An 18,529-nucleotide genomic window follows, 5' to 3' on the forward strand; every position below is an offset into this window, starting at 1 on the left:
TTCTGGGACCTTGACACTGATTGTGCAACCTGAATGAAATATGCCTCTTTGGAAAACTCTATACTTGTCCAATATTGGAAAGTAACCTTCTTGTAAGAAAGTTAATGCCCAGATCCCCAAATGACTTGGCCTCCTCACTTCTGTGCAGCAGTGAAGTGTAAAATGGTAGCAGATAAAATGCTATCTTTGTTGTTTATAAAATACTGTAAAGTTTGAAAAGCACTTTTTCCTCAGCCCCAAAGGAATTTTATAAATGAGAAAAAAGTAAGATAAAATATTTAGTATCTAGTGAAGAAAGTTTATTTTAAAAAACATTAAAATTGTATATTAAAAATGATGAAAATTATAGTAATAAGACTCAAGTTTCTCCTTTGCAAAACTCAAGTAGGAATTATTTTCATTGAAATTTATTATTTTAGTTTTAATGGAAATGTAGGATGGAAACTTTCTTCCAAAATTTTTAATATTATGTTATTAAGCATATTAGTGAAAATAGTTGCTCTAATATTTTTCCTCTTACAGCATTTTGATAGAAAAAGTTTTCTCCATTTCATACAGAGTATGCTGGATTATATAAAATACTTACAAATTGTTTATTATTCTTACGTTAAAAGCCACACGTTAAATTCTTCCCATCCCACTGATTTAACTCACAATATTCCTTGCACATAAAATATTTTTTCATCTGATATGTGTCTGCTGTTATCAAATTCTAAACTTTTTACAAAGAATCCTTTGATTCATCATCTCATACCAAAATAATCTCTTTTTTTCTCTGAAAGTGTATCTATAGGCCAGGTGCAGTGGCTCATGCCTGTAACTGCAGCACTTTGGAAGCCTAAGGCAGGCAGATCACTTGAGGCTAAGAGTTTGAGACCAGCCCGGCTAACGTGGTGAAACCCCTTCTCTACCAAAAATACAAAAATTATTCAGGCATGGTGGCTCACACTTGCAATTCCAAATACTCAGGAGGCTGAGGCAGGAGAATCACTTGAACCCAGGATTGGGAGGTTGCAGTGAGCTGAGATCGCACCACTGCACTCCAGTCTGGGCTACAGAGCAAGACTCTGTCTCCTAATAAATAAATAAAATGGAAGTGTATCTACAGTTTTGTACATATTTCTGCACTTAATACATTTTAATTTACATGATTTATACCACTGACCAAAATATAATTTCTTTGAAGACAGCATGATATTCCTGTTTTTATTTTCTAAATAATCTAACAGAATAAAATAGAGGAGTGTATAGGAAAGAATTTTATATTTCATTCACATTCTTCCTTCTTATTGTGAGTAATTAAAGAAACTAATCTCTTTGAATTTTTGTCTTATCAATAAATCAATAATTTTAATGCATGTCTCAAAGCATGTTTTTAATTATTAAATACAATAGCATTTCTGACACATAAAAGTCAGTATTTGTCTATTCCTTTCCCATAGAAATATACCCCTGATATATATACTAAATAAATGGATAATAATATTATTGTCAATATATAATATATCACTGTTCTTGATCAGATACAAAGGTTACTATGGGGAAAATATTTGAAATTTCACGAACTTATCGAAAATTTGGAAGAACAAGATGATTTTTTGTAAATTGAAGATTATGAGGATGGCAGCTGTTTTTCATCTTCCCTCAAAACAAAATGAAGATAATGAATTGATTAATTTTTTGGTAGTGCTACTAAAAATGTAAATGAAGTTGAGATTTCAAAATGAATTATACATTAACAAAACTTTTGCAATTCAGCATTGGTTTTCCATTTTTTTCAAATATCCACCCCTCCCACAATCAATGGGTTTTGTCAATCAAATTTTCTTCCACTCTCCTATTGAATATGTGATGTATAATTAAAGTTCATTGATTAGGCTTATTTCCTGGGAATCCCACTTTTAAGGAGACAGAACAAAAATTCCAGCTTATTCTTTCTTGCATAAGAATTAAGAAAATGATGTTCAGTAGACCTACAAACTCCCCACTACCTTTTCTAGGTTCTTTTCTTTGTATAATATTCCCTCGATTTGGAAAACCACAGTTTATTATTTCAAGCAATTTTTTTTTTTTTTTACTTAAGTTAACCTCATTTCATGTTTGTTACTTGAAACAAAAATACTTAAAGTAAGCAGCAATATAACTTTAAGGTATACTTTACAAAGCACTTACCAGTTTCTATTCGTATTTCCTACAGATATTTCTAGGCTTGTTTAATAAATAGGCTCAGTCCTTCCAGTTTAAAAACTAGCCTTCTCAAAAAATGTGTCACTCCCTCATAATAAAATTGTATATTTTTAAAACTCCACTTGTCACTGAAAAGTGTTTTTTAAGTATAGTTTTAAATGTATTGCCATCACTGAAATACCTCGCATTCATTCTTCAGCACACTAGGTTGTGTGAGAATCCTGAAACAACTGGCCCAAAGTTGTCAGATTCAAAATTAAATGTCAAGTGACCAGTTGTTATGCATATTATTAATAGACTCTAACCTTCTGCAAAGCTGCCTGTTGTTCTAGACAAATATATAATTAAGGCATCACATCGTCTTTAAACTGCTATTACCTGCATATTAACATGATATATAGCTAATCTAAAATTCAATTTAAGGCCATGAACATTTTCTAAATCTTATCTGTATATCGCTAAATAGATTTCTCATGGAATTAATCAATGTCATGAAGAGTATGACTTCTTGAAAATCATTGCCTCAGGATTTGATCATGGTGACCAGATAGTAAAGTCCAAGGCAAGAAATTTCCTTTCCTTCAGCAAACATTTTCAAGATACTAGTTGAGACACTTGATCTATAACAGTGAAAAAGGCTTGCTTATAGTGAAACATCATTCCTAGTGTGGTTCTTCTTGAGCCTACTAAACAATAAAAGCCATAAAAATTACCCAAAATATTTATAGTTTATAAAGAAAATGCAAAGCTCATTTTAGATTCATATTAGCATGGATTTAATAAATCCAAGCTGATTTTGTCACATAATGTATTATTATCAAGTGAACTATTGTATAAATTTTGAGAATAATTTACTATTAAATAAGTATAAATATCACATTTATTTTTTGAAGGAAAGATATGTCCATGTATTTTTCTTTAAAATTTTTCTTATTTACCAGCCAGGCATGGTGGCACATGCCTGTAATCCCAGCTACTCGGGAGGCTGAGGCAGGAGAATCGCTTGAACCCGGGAGGTGGAGATTGCAGTAAGCCGAGTTCCTGCCATCCTATTCCAGCCTGGGCAGGAGCGAAACTCCACTGGAAAAAAAAAAATCCATAGTTTAGGCCGGGCGCGGTGGCTCACGCCTGTAATCCCAGCACTTTGGGCGGCCGAGGCGGGCGGATCACGAGGTCAGTAGATTGAATCATCCACGGTGAAAACCCGTCTCTACTAAAAATACAAGAAATTAGCCAGGCGTGGTGGCGGGCGCCTGTAGTCCCAGCTACTCCGGAGGCTGAGGCAGGAGAATGGCGTGAACCCGGGAGGCGGAGCTGGCAGTGAGCCGAGATCGCGCCACTGCACTCTAGTTTGGACGACAGAGCGAGACTCCGTCTCAAAAAAAAAAATTTTTTTTTTCTCATTTGCAATCCACTAATAACTAGAAGTCATGAATGATTGGGTTATTTGATCCTTTTAGATAACCAGTTTGCTCCATTGGACTTTTTTCTTCACCTGATTTCACAACAAATCTTGGCACATAATAATAAATTGTAAGATTTTTCTGTTTAGGCATTATGGAAGAGAAAGTTTAAATAACATATTTGCCAGTGTATATAAAACTTGGCTACAGGCTCACGCTTGTAATTCCAGCACTTTGGGAGGCCAAGGCGGGTGGATCACTTGAAGTCAGGAGTTCAAAACCAGCCTGGCAAAAATGGTGAAACCCTGCCTTTACTAAAAATACCAAAAAAATTAGCTGGGCGTGGTGTTGGGGACCTGTAGTCCCAGCTATTCGAGAGGCTGAGGCAGGAGAATCACTTGAACCCCAGGCGGAGATAGCACCACTGCACTCCAGCAGGGGCGAGAGAGGGAGACTCTGTTTCAAAAAAATAAATAAATAAAAAACTTGGTTAATATTAGGATCATCAGTTATCTTCCATCTGAAATCAGTATTATTTTATCTACTATTTTGCATCTGTCTCTTAATCTAAAATAGTATTTCTCCTTTTTTGTATGACGGAATGGTGTATATTAAAAAGATGCCAGAAATTTTAACACTTTGGGCTTATAAACTTTTGAACTACAGAAAGAAATTGGTTAGGTAAGATTAACTAAATTGAATTAACAAAATGCAGAAAGACTATATTGATAGAACAAAATAATAACTTAAAATATGTAAATAACTAGCTTCAAGTATTTAAAATTTATTTTATACTAAAATTTAAAATTTATAATATTTAAAATTTACTGTCAATAATGTGTGTTGTTTTGGGATTTTTAAACTGCATCACATTTTATTTGGCATCCAAGATTTTTGCATTATTTAGCTATCATAGTCAAATATTTAAGAAGGTGTTATTTATAAAAAGGAAGTATAGTGAGAATCATCATGTATCATAATTAAGATAACAAACAGAAGTTGCACCTAATAGAAAGTGTATGTGAAAAAAAATTAACAAATTCAGACATAATGACTCTTACTCAACATTGTGCTCTCAAACATGGGTTAAGTGATGTCATTTCAAGATTCTCAAAAAGATTATATAATCAATCATTATATGAATCACTAGAGAGATGTGTAAAATCTGCCAAAAAGAAAGGGAGAAAAATAACAAAATTACAAAGTTTACAAGCTTAAAAAATCTTTTGCTTATACTGTTCTGAAATATCCCACTAATCTATTCAGTCTTTCCTTCTTTATACACTGCCAAAAACAGTTCAACCCATCACCGTCTAGTCAAAACGCAGCAGTGATTCCAAAAGAGTGATTCTTCACTCAATTTGAAATCCCATATAATCTATTATTAATTAGTTTTAGTATGAAAGTATATAAACTGTAAATGTGAAATTTAATATTGTTTAAAAAAAGGGCAATGAGATAACCTCCTAAATCAAGAAATACTGCACTGCTCTCTGTGACCTAAGGGATACCATTTTCTATGCAAATTTTTCCTACTAGAATTTTGTGATAGCTATTTTCTCTATATCTTTATTGTTTTTGTAACTATATTTTTTCCCTGGACAAAATAATTTGCTCTTGCCTCTTGTGGTAGTCAACATAATGGTCTCCCAAAGATGCCCATGTCCTAATCCCTGGAATCTGAAAATATGTGATCTTATATGGCAAGAAGTCTTTTCAAATGTCATTTAGCTAAAGACCTGAAAATGGAAAGATTATCCTGGATTATCTAGCTGTACCAAGTTTAATCACGTGGTTCTTTAAATTAGAGGGATGTGAATATAGAAATATGACACAGAGAGAAGCAAAGTTTTGCCTTGAAAATGGAAAAAAAGGAACAGCAGTCAAGGAATGTCTGCAGTATCTTATAGTTGAAAAAGTCAAGAAAAGAGATTTTATTCCTAGGACCACCAGATTATAACACTGTCTTACCAATATCTTAATTTTAGTCCAGTGAAACCAGTGTTAAAGTCTAACCTACAGAACAAAAAAAAATAACTTTGTGAGTTTTTTTAACCACTAAATTTATAGTAATTTACTACAGCGGCAACAGAAAATTAATATATCTCTTTTATTAATTTATATAAATGAATCAAACTAAATTGAGTTTAATCTTGGTATTTTGCTCAATATTAATGTTTTCTTTAAAAATGTATTCATCTCAAATTTACTGTTGTCACTCATTATCATTGTTGCTGTGTAATATTACATTAAAAATTTATAGCAATTAATTATCCATCATTTAATAAACACAATGAAATTTTAGTTGTTTCCTACCTGAGAAAATTAGTCAAAAATTTGTAATGAATATTTTTGTATATTTATCAAATGGAGTTTTCTAAGATAAATATTTAGGTGTGCTGTGTCATAGGATGTGTCTATCTTAAGATTTAGATGATAAATATTTAAATTTTTTTCTAATGAGGTTGTACCACACTCTCCAACCAGCAGAGTATGAGAGACCTTAATGAGGTCTACATCTATTTAGTTTTAGCCAATACGATAAGTACAGGGTTGGGTAGCATTGTAGTTTTAATTTGTAATTTCTCAATCAATAATAGTTAAGACTTTTTTATGTTTATTAGCCATTTGGAGTTAATATTTATGAATTATGAATTCTAAACCATTCTTAGGTCATTTTTTTCAATTGGGTTATTTGCTGTCTTTTTCTTATTGACTTTATTTCTTTTGTGTCTTTTTAGCACTAGACCTTGGTGGTTATATGTATTGAATATATTTTCTCCCACTTGATTTGTATTTTCGTTCATTTTCCAGTGTCTTTTAATGAAGACAAATTCTTAATTTCAATGTAGTCAAGTTATAACTTTTAAGTTCTATGTGTTTATTTAAAAATATTTCTCTAAATATATCATGAAGATATTCTTATATATTACCATTTAAAAACCGTATTTCCTTGCTATCACATTTAATTTTTAATACTTCTAGAAATTACTTTTATAAGACTTGAGTAAGGGGGAAAATCATGTTTTCATAGAAGAATACACAGTTGTTTTGCCATTACTTTAAGAGAATATTGTATCCAAATGGTTCTACAGTGGAACATATCTTACAATAAAATGGTTATAAAATTAATTATTTTTATAAGACACTTCAATGTTTCTGAACTTCTTTGTTTCTGATGAACAGTGGGCAATTAATCATAACATTCTTCCCTGTATGTGATGTTTCCTTTCTCACTGGTTCATTTTAAGATTTTCTTTTTCTTTGACTTTTAGCATTTTGTCTATAATGTGGTTAACATTTTTGTTGTGTTTAGTTTGAAGCTCCTTGGATCTCTAAGTCAATATTTTCTACAAAATTTGACAAGTTTTCAGTTATTATTTCTTCAAATATTTTGTTTCTCTTTCTGTTTCTCTTTCTGGCACTACAACTATAAGACATGAACTTCTTGGCAAGGTATGTTAGTATATTTATGTACTGTTTGTCTTTCTGTTACTTAGATTGATCTGTTTTCATGGTAACTGGTTATTTTTTCTGTCATCTTCAGTCCTTCATTGAGTCTTTCTTTTAATTTATTGGACATTTTAGCTCTAAAATTCCATCTTTTGTCCTTTCCTTGTCCTATCAGAATTCCGTTCTCCGTTCACTAATTACTACCATTTTTCTTTAAACTTTGGACATATCCACTCATTCTTTGAATATTGCTTAATAAGCTTCTGTGAAATCCTTCTTGCTAAATCCAAAATTTGACATTACTTGAATTTTTTATTCAGTATCTTTTTCTTTATTGTAAGTTATCACTTTCCTGTTTCTTTACATTCATGAAAAATTATAAATAACATACTGTAGGATATATGGATTCTTAGAATTATTATCTTATTTTTGTCTGCTAAATAGTAACCTTGTTTGGACTTGAAATGCTAGCTTTATTTTCCAAGCATTAGGCATCAGCTAAAGTGTCTGCTCAATTTTTGTGCCTTCAAGATGCTGTTTTTAGGCTGGACTCTTAAAGATCTCTGAGAAACGGGTTCACTTGGACTGGTCACCGACTTGTCTGAGTCCAGTAAGACAGAACACCCATGCATCCATAAGTAATATGAAACGTGTTTATTACATGAAAATAGGTGGGAAGAAAAAACACAAGTCTAGAATTCATGTGAACCAGTCCGCCAAGGCTCAGAAAAGCTGCCCGGAATGGATGGAATCTTATTTGCATGTCTCCCACCTGCACTGCAGCTGAGGAACCCTGGTAAACAGCCTGAGCTCGGTTTTATACCCCTGGGTTGTCATTTTCGGATAAAGTGGGGAAGGACATCCTGTTTTCAGGAGAGGGAGGGTGGACAGGTTGAAACAGAGTCCAGGCTTTCCAGCCAGTCCCTCCCTATTTTAGGATATTACATTCCCAACATATTTTATAGTTATTCATGAGAGCTACAAGTAAAAATGGGGGGGGAAACTGGGTTAGTTCAAGGCCACCTGGAGAATCGTCCCCCAGTATCCACTGTCTCTGCTTAATTTGTCTCTCAACATAAAAGAGACAGAGATTACCAGTTGACCCTCCTTATCTGTGGGGTTTTGCATCATGGATTCAACCAACCACATATCAAAAACATCAAAAAATGCATTTGTATTGAATATATACTGACTTTTTTTGTCCTTATTCCCTAAACAATACAGCAGATCAACTATTTACATAGCATTTATATCTTACTAGGTATTATAAGAGAACTAGAGATTAGTTAAAGTCTGCAAGAGAATGTGTAGAGGTTATATGTAAATATTGCACCATTTTATATTAGGGACTTAAGCATCCATGGGTTTTGGTATCCACAGGGGTCCTGGAAACAACTCCCACAGATACAGAGAAATGACTGTACTCAAAATTAGAAGCAAAATCTTCCTGGCATTTCCTTGTTTCTGGGGATTTCTACTAATTTACAGCTGCTCCATAGATTTGTTTTCTTTCCTTTGAATCTCCAAGTTGAATATGGTTGAGGAATGCCATCAATTAATTCAATTAATAAGAAAACAAGTACATGGAACTCACCTGGAAGAGCTTTATTTTATGAGAATACATACTTTTGGACTCTATGTTCTTTTAAATGGATATCTCTAATGCATATGTATAGTTTATCTTAGTGACCATTCAGAAATATAAGTTTGTGCTGAAATTATAGATCACACACTTTCTGTGATTCTTTCACTTCCAAAATATCCCATCTTAAATTATTTAATCTTGAACTTCTTTTCTACCATATTGGGCTGGTAAGCCTGCAATGCATCAGTGTGATTTTTCACATTGAAAACATTTTTTCTCTGCTGTAGCAAAGTACATTGGAGGATCTCTTCAGGAAACAAAATGCTAATATTCTTACCCCTTACTGTTGAAGGACTCTCCTCTAACTTCAGCTTGTTTTGTATACTTACTCCTTCTTTTGAATCCTTTTTGAAATATTCATGCATTTTTATCTACATGTTATAATTTTTATCCCAAAAAAATTTTACATGACCATTTTACTCTCCCATCATTACAAGTAATGAATATTCATGTATTTTTTAAGAAAATATACACTAAGCAGCCACTTTATGCTCAGAACTATTTTAGGAACTTGAGATATATTTCAGTGAATGAAATAGCCAAAAAGTATTGCCCTAATAAAGCTAAATAAAACTTGTGATAGAAACAGAATAATGCATAAACATAATATATAATCACATTATATGTATTTGAATAGTGTATTTGATTCCTGAGGAAAATAATTCATAGCAAGTAAAAATATGAAATATGGAGGTTAAAAAGGTATTAGTTTTAAATACTCCAATCATAGTAGGGATTATTGACAAGATAACATATCAGCAAATAATTGAGAAAGTTCAAATAATTAGCCGTATAAACCTGGAGAGCAAGGAATGCAAACAAAGGCAAGAATCAGTGCAAAGATCATCGAACAGTGTCATGCCTAGAAAGTTAGAAAGAAATCAAGAAGACAAGTGTAACTGGATAAGGATGAGCAAGTTAGAGTGTAATTAGTAATTACGTTGGGAAGACAATTAAAACTAAGTAAAATAGATCCTTAAAATTTATCAAAAAGACTTTGGCTTTACTCTAGATAAAATAATGGTAAGTGTTAAGAATTGACTGTGGAGACCAACAATGTGACCAAGCTGAACAGTGAAAACATTATTCCGTGAATAAAAGAACAAAATCTTATTAGACTGGACTTTGACAGTTGCAGTAGAGATATGCAAAATTAGCCATACTTGAATTTGCATTTATAATGGCACAATATCATGTCCTAATTGAAATGTTTTTGCAGATGTATTTTTAGATTTTGTGTGTTTAACAGAAAGACAGGAAAGAAGGGTGATATGGTCAGGCTTTGTGTCCCCACCCAAATCTCATCTTGAATTATAATCCCTATAACCCCCATAATCCCCACCTGTCAAAGGAGAGACAAGGTGGAGGTAACTGAATCATGGGGGCAGTTCTCCCCATGCTGTTCTCAGGATAATAAGTGAGTTCTCATGAGATCTGATGGTTTTATACAGGGCTTTTACCCCCTTTGCTTGGCATTTCTCCTTCCTGTTGCCTTGGTTAGAAGGTTACTTGCTTCATCTTTGCCTTCTGCCATGATTGTAAGTTTTCTGAGGCCTCCTCACCCATACTGAACTGTGAGTCAATGAAATCTCTTTACAAATAACCTAGTCTCAAGCAGTTCTTTATAGAAGTATGAAAATGGACTAATACAGTAAATTGGTACTGCAGAGGGTGGGGTGTTGCTAAAAAGATACCCAAACATATGGAAGCAACTTTGGAACTAGACAACAGGCAGAGGTTGGAACAGTTTGGGGGGCTCAGGAGAAGACAGGCAGACATGGGAAAGTCTGGAACTTCCTAGAGACTTGTTGTATGGCTTTGACCAAAATGCTGACAGTAATATGGACAATGAAGTCCAGGCTAAGGTGGTCTCAGGTGGAGATGAGGAATGTGTTGGGAACTGAAATAAAAGGGACTCTTTCTACACCTTAGCAAAGGAACTGGTATTTTTGCCCCTGTTTTGGAGATCTGTGGAAATTTGAACTTGAGAGAGATGATTTAGGGTACCTGGCAGAAGAAATTTCTGAACAGCAAAGCGTTCAAGAGGTGATTTGGGTGCTCTTAAAAGCATTCAGTTTTATGCATTCACCAAGAGATGGTTTGGCATTGGAGCTTATGTTTAAAAGGGAAACAGAGCATAAAAGTTCAAAAAAATCTGTAGCCCAACAAGTGATAGAAAAGAAAAACCCATTTTCTAAGGGGAAATTCAAGCTGGCTGCAGAAATTTGCATAAGTAACCAGGAACTAAATGTTAATTGTCAAGACAATGGGCAAAATTGCTCCAGGGTATGTCAGAGATCTTGGCGACAGACTCTCCCATCACAGGCCCAGAGACCCTGGAGGAAAAAAACGGTTTCCTGAGCTGGGCCCAGGGCCTTGCTGCTTCGTGCAGTCTCAGAACATGGTGCCCTGCATTCCAGCCATGGCTAAAAGTGGCCAATGCACAGCTCAGGCCATTGATTCAGAGGGTGCAAGCTTCAAGCCTTGGCTGCTCACACATGGTGATGGACCTGCAGGTGCACAGGAGTCAAAAATTGAGGTATGGGAACTACTGCCTAGATTTCAGATTATATGTAGACACATCTAGATGTCCAGGCAGACGTTTGTTGCAGGGGTAGAGCCTACATGGAGAACACCTGCTATAACACTGCAAAAGGGAAATTTGGGTTCAGGGCCCCCACACAGATTCCCCATTGACGTAATGCCTAGTGGAGTTGTGAGAAGATGGTCACCATCCTCAAGACTCCAGAATGGTAAATCCACTGACAGCTTGAACTGTACTGGAAAAGCCACAGACACTCAATGCCAGCTCATGAAAGCAGCCAGAAGTGGGGCTGTACCCTGCAAAGCCATGGGGCAGAGCTGTCCTAGGCCATCTGAGCCCACCTCTTGCATTGGGAAGACCAGGATGTGAGACATGAAGTCAAAGATCATTTTGGAGCTTAAGATTTGACTGACTACCCTCTAGATTTCAGACTTGCATTTGTTTTGGCCAATTTCTCCCACTGGGAACAGTGTATTTGCCCAATGCCTACAACCTCATTATAACTAGGAAGTAACTAAATTGCTTTTGATTTTACAGGCTCATAGGTAGAAGGGACTTGCCTTGTTTCAAGTGAGACTTTGGACTGTGGACTTTTGGGTTAGTGTTGGGATGAGTTAAGACTTTGAGTGACTGTTAGGAAGGCATAATTGGTTTTGAAATGTGAAATGGACATGAGATTTGAGAGGGTCTAGGGGCAAAATGATATGGTTAGGCTTTATGTCCCCACCCAAGTCTCATCTTGAATTGTAATCCCCATAATCCCCACACGTCAAGGGAGAGAACAGCTGGAGGTGATTGAATCATGGGGCAGTTTCACTCATGCTGTTCTCATGATAGTGAGTAATTTCTAATGAGATTTTATGGTTTTATAAGGGGCTCTTCCCTGCTTCACTTGGCACTTCTCTTTCCTGCTGCCTTGTTAAGAAGGTGACTTTCTTCCTCTTTGCCTTTTGCCATGATTGTAAGTTTCCTGAGGCCTCCCAGCCATGCTGAACTGTGAGTTAATGAGAGCTCTTTCCTTTATGAATTACCCAGTCCCATGCAGTGCTTTATAGTAGTATGAAAATGGAATAAGGAGGGGGAAAAAGAGAAAGAAGAGAGAGATGAGAGGGAGATGTCAGCACATAGATGTCTATAGAAAAATTCTTGCTATCCTCTATTCAGTCAGGACTACAGGTTCTTATGCAAGAGCTCTTCCATATTTATCATAGCTCTTATTACAATCTAGCATACTTAATTTTTTATTTTCCTAAATGATTTAATGGCCTATAATCGGCTAGTGTCTTTTTGAAGGTATTGTAGATATTCAATAATGAATTGTTGATTAAGTGATTTACTGAATAAATAACAGTTCAACTGAATAGCTCATTAAATAATACTAATAGCTGGACATGGTGGAGCATGCCTGTAGTCCCAGCTACTCAAGAGGATGAGGTGGGAGTATCGCTTGAGCCTCGGAGGTGGAGGTTGCAGAGAGGTGAGATTGTGCCAGTGCACTCCAGCCTGGGAGAGAGAATGAGACTCCATCTCAAAAAATGAATGAATGAATGAATGAATAAATAAATACTGAGAAAACTGATCTCAAGTAAAAATAATGTTTACTAAAAACTGATTTGAAAATAATCACCTAAAAATATTTGCATGATCCTCTCTAATGATACACTGGAGTTTGGGAAAAGATCAAGTGAGGTAAGAATGGAGAAGTCATTGCACTTTTAAATGCCCACAGCCAAAGAGTATCATTAGGATACAACAATGAGTCAGCTCCCATGAAATTACAGCCATAAATCACACTAATGTAATGAAGATGAATTCTAGTCAAAAGGATTTGGGCCATTTGAAAACTTCTTAATCAAAATAGTTGCAGAAAATGCAATTGAATTTTGTATAAAAAATAAAAGTCTGTGACTCCTCAGTGACTCCTCATCACAAGGATAAAACCTGTGATTTTTTAATGGTTCAGAACAACAGGATCAAGATAAGGAAAATAGATTATGAATGTTATGGTGGGAGTGAAGGCTTAGTTGGGTTCAATTCCCAGCTTTTCCACTTACTAGCAACAAGACCAAAGACAATTTATTGTTGTGTATTTATATCTTTGTGCTTAAAGTGGTGAAAATAATAGCACACACCTTATAGATTTAGTTTTTAAATGAAATGAGTTAGATATTTTGGAAAACACATGCCAAATGTTAAACCCTGCATTTGTTTAATATCTCACAACACTGACTCAAAACCACTATTGAGATACAGAGATTTAAAGACTCTTCTTTTTTTCTTTCTTTTTTTCATTTTATAAAATAACTGGGATTATAACAAATAGGTTATCTTGAGAGAATCTCTACTTTTATATTTTACAATACAATGTGACTCTGAATACGCAAAAATAACATTTGGCTTGGAAAACATGTTAATAAGGAAGGAAATTGGTAGGATAACATTTAGTATAGTCTTTTTAAAATTTCTTTTGAGACTATGTGACAAATATGCTGTCATACATCTTGATATGTAGTAAGCTGCTGTATGGTCAATGTGGGTTACAACACCGAGCTCTGTTTAACTTACCATAGGTAAGGTTGTTGAACTGTTAGGGCCAATATTTTTTAAAACATATTATTTCAACTTTTGCTTAGACTTTTCCTACCAAATTTCTACTTTGTCGAAGTTTAAAAGCTGTTTTTTGACATTTAAAAGGCAGATGCACTCCTGAGGGATTCACTGGTAAAAGCCATTACTGAATTTGCTGATATAAAACTTGCATGATAGCTTAAATCTTTTATAGAGTGTCTTTTGAAAATGTGTGTGTGTGTTTGAGAGAGAGAGAGAGAAAGAGAGAGAGAGGTTAGATGGTAATGGTAAATTACATTACATGAGTCTTCACCATAAGCCTTCCACATTACACTTTTTGATGTTTAATAAAAGAGAATCACAAAAACTGTATCCTCAGAGCCCTTGTTATGTTATCATATGAATGAATATCCATGCCATAGGTTTTGAGAAGCCATATAGACATAAGTTTGGTGAAATTTTATTTATGAAACTGATAAAGTGATTTTACTTTTCTGGAAACTCTGGGTGCCTATCAACTGTGGAGCCATAAGAATAACACTTCACATGAGTTCTATATATATCACAACTATAAAAGATTAAGGTAAAGGTGTTATATCCATATCTATATTTCTACTTTATTTCGATCATTTGGTGTTTAGAAATAAAGCAGAGGGGAAGAGAAGTATACTGTTTGCAATAATAATTCTAACTTCTGTAGTTAAATGTATAATGTAGTATTTTTAGCAGAAAAGATCTTTTTGCAGCTAATTTTGAAACTTTAAAAAGTCAAAATTAGACTTCTGACTTTGGGAAAAGTTGATGTAGATTTATTTTTCTGGTTTCTACTATTACCTCCTCACCCACTTCTTCCACAAGTACACCTAAATATCCTGAACATCATTTAACATATACAACCATGAAATGACTCTATCAGGTATCATAGAACAGAAACATGAAAAAATTGAAATAAAAACCTTGCTAGATGAGTTTGGTTGTAGAATGGAGATGATGGCAGAGAACAGAATTAGTGAACTAGAAGACTTATCAATAGTGTTTGCTCGATCTTAACAACACAGAGAAATCGACTTTAAAAATACACAGAGTGTAAATGATATGTAAAAGAGTAACAAAAGATTTAGCATCCATATCATTGCGGTCCCAGAAGGAGAGGGAAAAATGAAAGGGCAGGACAAACATTTGAAGAAATAATATCTGAAAACACCCAAACTTAAGACATGAACCCACATACTTAAGAAGCTGAGCAAACCCCAAAGATGATTAAAAACAAACAAATGAAACCTTTAACAAGACAGACAAAAATTATACTTATAAAAACTATAGGAAAAAAAAAACCTTAAGAAAACCAGAGAGAAGCAACACATAATCTCTAGAGGAATGTAACTTCAAATGACAGCCCACTTCTCATCCAAAACCATTGAGACCAAAAGCAAATAGTGGAACACATTTTTAACCTTCAAATTAAGACAATTGCCAAAGTAAATCTTCTGTCAGGTGAAGCTATCCTTTAGAGGTCAAAAAAAGAAAGCCATTCTCAAAGAAAAACTAAGAAATTTTTCCACCATAGGATCTACCCTTAGGGCATGCAAAAAGAATTTTCCCAATGGAAATAAAGTGATAACAAAAGAGTAGAAACTTCAGACAAGGATAAAACAATGTATAACAATGTGGGTAAACATATAGACTATCCTTCATTTCATGAGTTTCTTAATCAGATTTAATGGTGGAAACAGAATTTATATTATAACTCAATTGATACGGGGCTCAATGTATGCAGAGAACATATTTAAGAAAACTGTGAATTTTGAAAATGGGAGATTAAATAGATCTAAATTAAAGTAAGTTTTCTATACATTGATGTCAATAGGCTACGATAAGTGCATGCATAGAAACACTAGAACAAGCATTAAGAAATCTATACAAACACTTAAACACATTAGCAAAGGTAAATCAAAACTAAAGTGATAGAAAAAGTTGTATCATCAAAATGTATCATAGGCTTAAGTGTAACACGTAAAGCTATACAAATTTTACTGAGTTTTGGTGAAATACTCCTCACAATGTTGAGTTGTTTTTCTGCTCTCAATTTTCTAATACACTCTTCTAACAATCACTAAACCATGCAATACATTTGTGTGATTAAAAGCCAGGATCCTGGCAGGAAAAGAGAATTCATCACAAAGACTTGCAACAGTGGAAGTTAATAACACCCAAAAGGGACAACAGGAGGAAAACAAGGACAAAATACTCCAGTCCTCTATACTCTTCTTCCCCTTTATCTTCTTTTGATGCCTCCTTTTTGTCAAACTTAACTTGAAGTCTGCTGAAAACTAAGCCTGAGAGATGCAATCTGCAGAGATTAGCATATGGACAGAAGGATGGAGCATGTATATGAGAGGCAGAGAAAGAAACAGAAGCAGAAAATTTTTTTTTTCTGAAGAAAAAGCTATCTGATTTCTGTCTACATATAATATCAGGACACATTATTCCAACTACAAAATGATCATCCCAAAATTGAAATAATCCCTCATCACTTCAATTATAGACAACATATCTGGTCAACTAATCTTCATTCCATTTCAAATCTTTCAAAGATTGTTCATACACTTCAAAATCTATTTCTATCTTTTCTATTAGACATGTAGTCATTTTCTCTGAATATCGAATTTATATACATAATTTTACATTTGGATGCAATCTGTTCTGCTATAATAAAGTAGCTGTTTCTTCTGCTATCTGATCTTTGTATTGAATTACATATTTTCTTGTCTCTCAAGAAAATGATTCTCTCAATTCTCTCGTCTCTCTCTGTCCTTCTTTCCACCCTATTTTCTTCCTTTGAAGCTTCCTGAGACATACAATCCTGTTTTACCTTCTACTTCCCCAGCATATAATAATGCTTATCAGTTACAAGTAATATACGCTTTTATTTAGTAATAAATGCCAATATAAATAATTTCAAAGAAAATACTACACTGCTATGAAGTAGGAAAGTTTAATTGAATGTTAATTCTGCCTTTCAAGAGACTCATGTATGTGTTCATCAAGCATCAATTATTGTGAACATTACATAGATTTAGGATTTAAGAATTCTATTTTAAAATTGTTATTGTGGTTAAATACATATAAAATAAAATTTTCTATTTTACCTTCTTCTCAATGCATAATTCAGAAGCATGAGTTGCATTCACAATGTTGTGAAACCATAATCATTACCTATTTTTATAACTTTTTCATCACCCAAATAGAACTTCATAACAAACAATAACTTTCCATTCTCTCTTCCCTCAGCCCCTGAGAACCTCTAATCTCTTTCTTTCTCTATAATTTTACTTGTTCTAGATATTTTATACAAGTGTGTCAGAAAATATTTGCCCTTTTATGTCTGGCTTTTTTCATTTGGTATAATGTTTTCTAGGTTATACCTGTTATGGCAATACATCAGAACTTCATTCCATTTTCTGGCTGAATAATATTCTACTATATGTATACATCACCTTTTGTCCATTCATTCATTTGTTGATGAACACCTGGATTGTTTTCATCTTTTGGCTCTGTGAATAATGCCACAATAAGCGGTGACATACAGGTATGTGAAACTTTGTTTCCAGTTTTGGGGGATATATAACAAAGTCTAAAATTGTTTGGGTTATGTGGTAATTCTATGTGTAGCTTTCTGAGAGACCGTAAAACTCTTTTCAACAGTGACTGTACCATTTTACATTTCTGCCAGCAAGGTGCAATTGTTCTAATTCCTCCACATCCTTGCCAACACGCATTATTTTCTTTTATTTTATTATAGCTATCCTAGTAGGTATAAAGTAGTATCTTATGGTTTAGATTTCCCTAAAGACTAATAATATTGGACATGTTTGCATGTGCTTATTTGTATATCTTCTTTGTATAGATGTTTATCAAGTCCTTGGGTCATTTAATAAATTGGGTCATATGTTATTTTGTTGAGTTTTAGGAGTTCTTTATATCTTAGGTATTTAGTTTCCATAAGATATGTGTTTTAGAGATATTTTATCCCAATCTGTAGCTTTACTTTTTCACTTTCTTGATCATATCCTTTAATAAATAAAATATTTTAATTTTGTAAAATCAAATATATATATTTGACTTTCAAATTTATATACATACTTCTACATTTGGATGCAATCTGTCCTGTTATACATTGCTTTTGTATTATACATTGCTGCTGTATTATGCATGCTCGTGTATTATCCATTGAGAAGAAGGTAAAATAGGAAATTTTATTTTATACATATTTAACCACAATAACAATTTAAAAAATAGAATTCCTTTTTTTTTTTTTTTTTTTTTTTTTTTTTTTGAGACGGAGTCTCACTCTGTCCCGCAGGCTGGGGTGCAGTGGTGCGATCTGATCTCGGCTCGCTGCAAGCTCTGCCTCCCGCGTTCACGCCATTCCCCTGCCTCAGCCTCCCAAGTAGCTGGGACTACAGGCGCCTGCCAGCAGGCCGGGCGAATTTTTTGTGTTTTTAGTAGAGACGGGGTTTCACCGTGTTAGCCAGGATGGTCTCGATCTCCTGACCTCGTGATCCGCCCGCCTCAGCCTCCCAAAGTGCTGGGATTACAGGCTTGAACCACCGCGCCCGGCTAAAAAATAGAATTCTTAAAGAAATCCTAAATCTGTGTAATGTTCACAATAATTGATGCTTAATGAACAGGTACATGAGTCTCTTGAAAGTCAAATATACATATATA

At 34.1% G+C, this 18,529-nt stretch overlaps 1 long non-coding RNA gene across 2 annotated transcripts in view; it reads left to right on the forward strand.

Moving 5' to 3' along the window:
• The window catches only part of LOC107969217 (uncharacterized), a 54,783-nt gene that overhangs the window by 23,622 nt on the left and 12,632 nt on the right, over positions 1 to 18,529 (forward strand). For both annotated transcript variants that reach the window (XR_008540415.2, XR_001710894.3), the window contains one exon: positions 17,220 to 17,390. This is a non-coding gene — a long non-coding RNA (uncharacterized LOC107969217). The remainder of the gene's footprint in view (positions 1 to 17,219; positions 17,391 to 18,529) is intronic.

The sequence above is a fragment of the Pan troglodytes genome, chromosome 19 (genome assembly GCF_028858775.2).
Source record: "Pan troglodytes isolate AG18354 chromosome 19, NHGRI_mPanTro3-v2.0_pri, whole genome shotgun sequence".
Taxonomy (NCBI): domain Eukaryota; kingdom Metazoa; phylum Chordata; class Mammalia; order Primates; family Hominidae; genus Pan; species Pan troglodytes.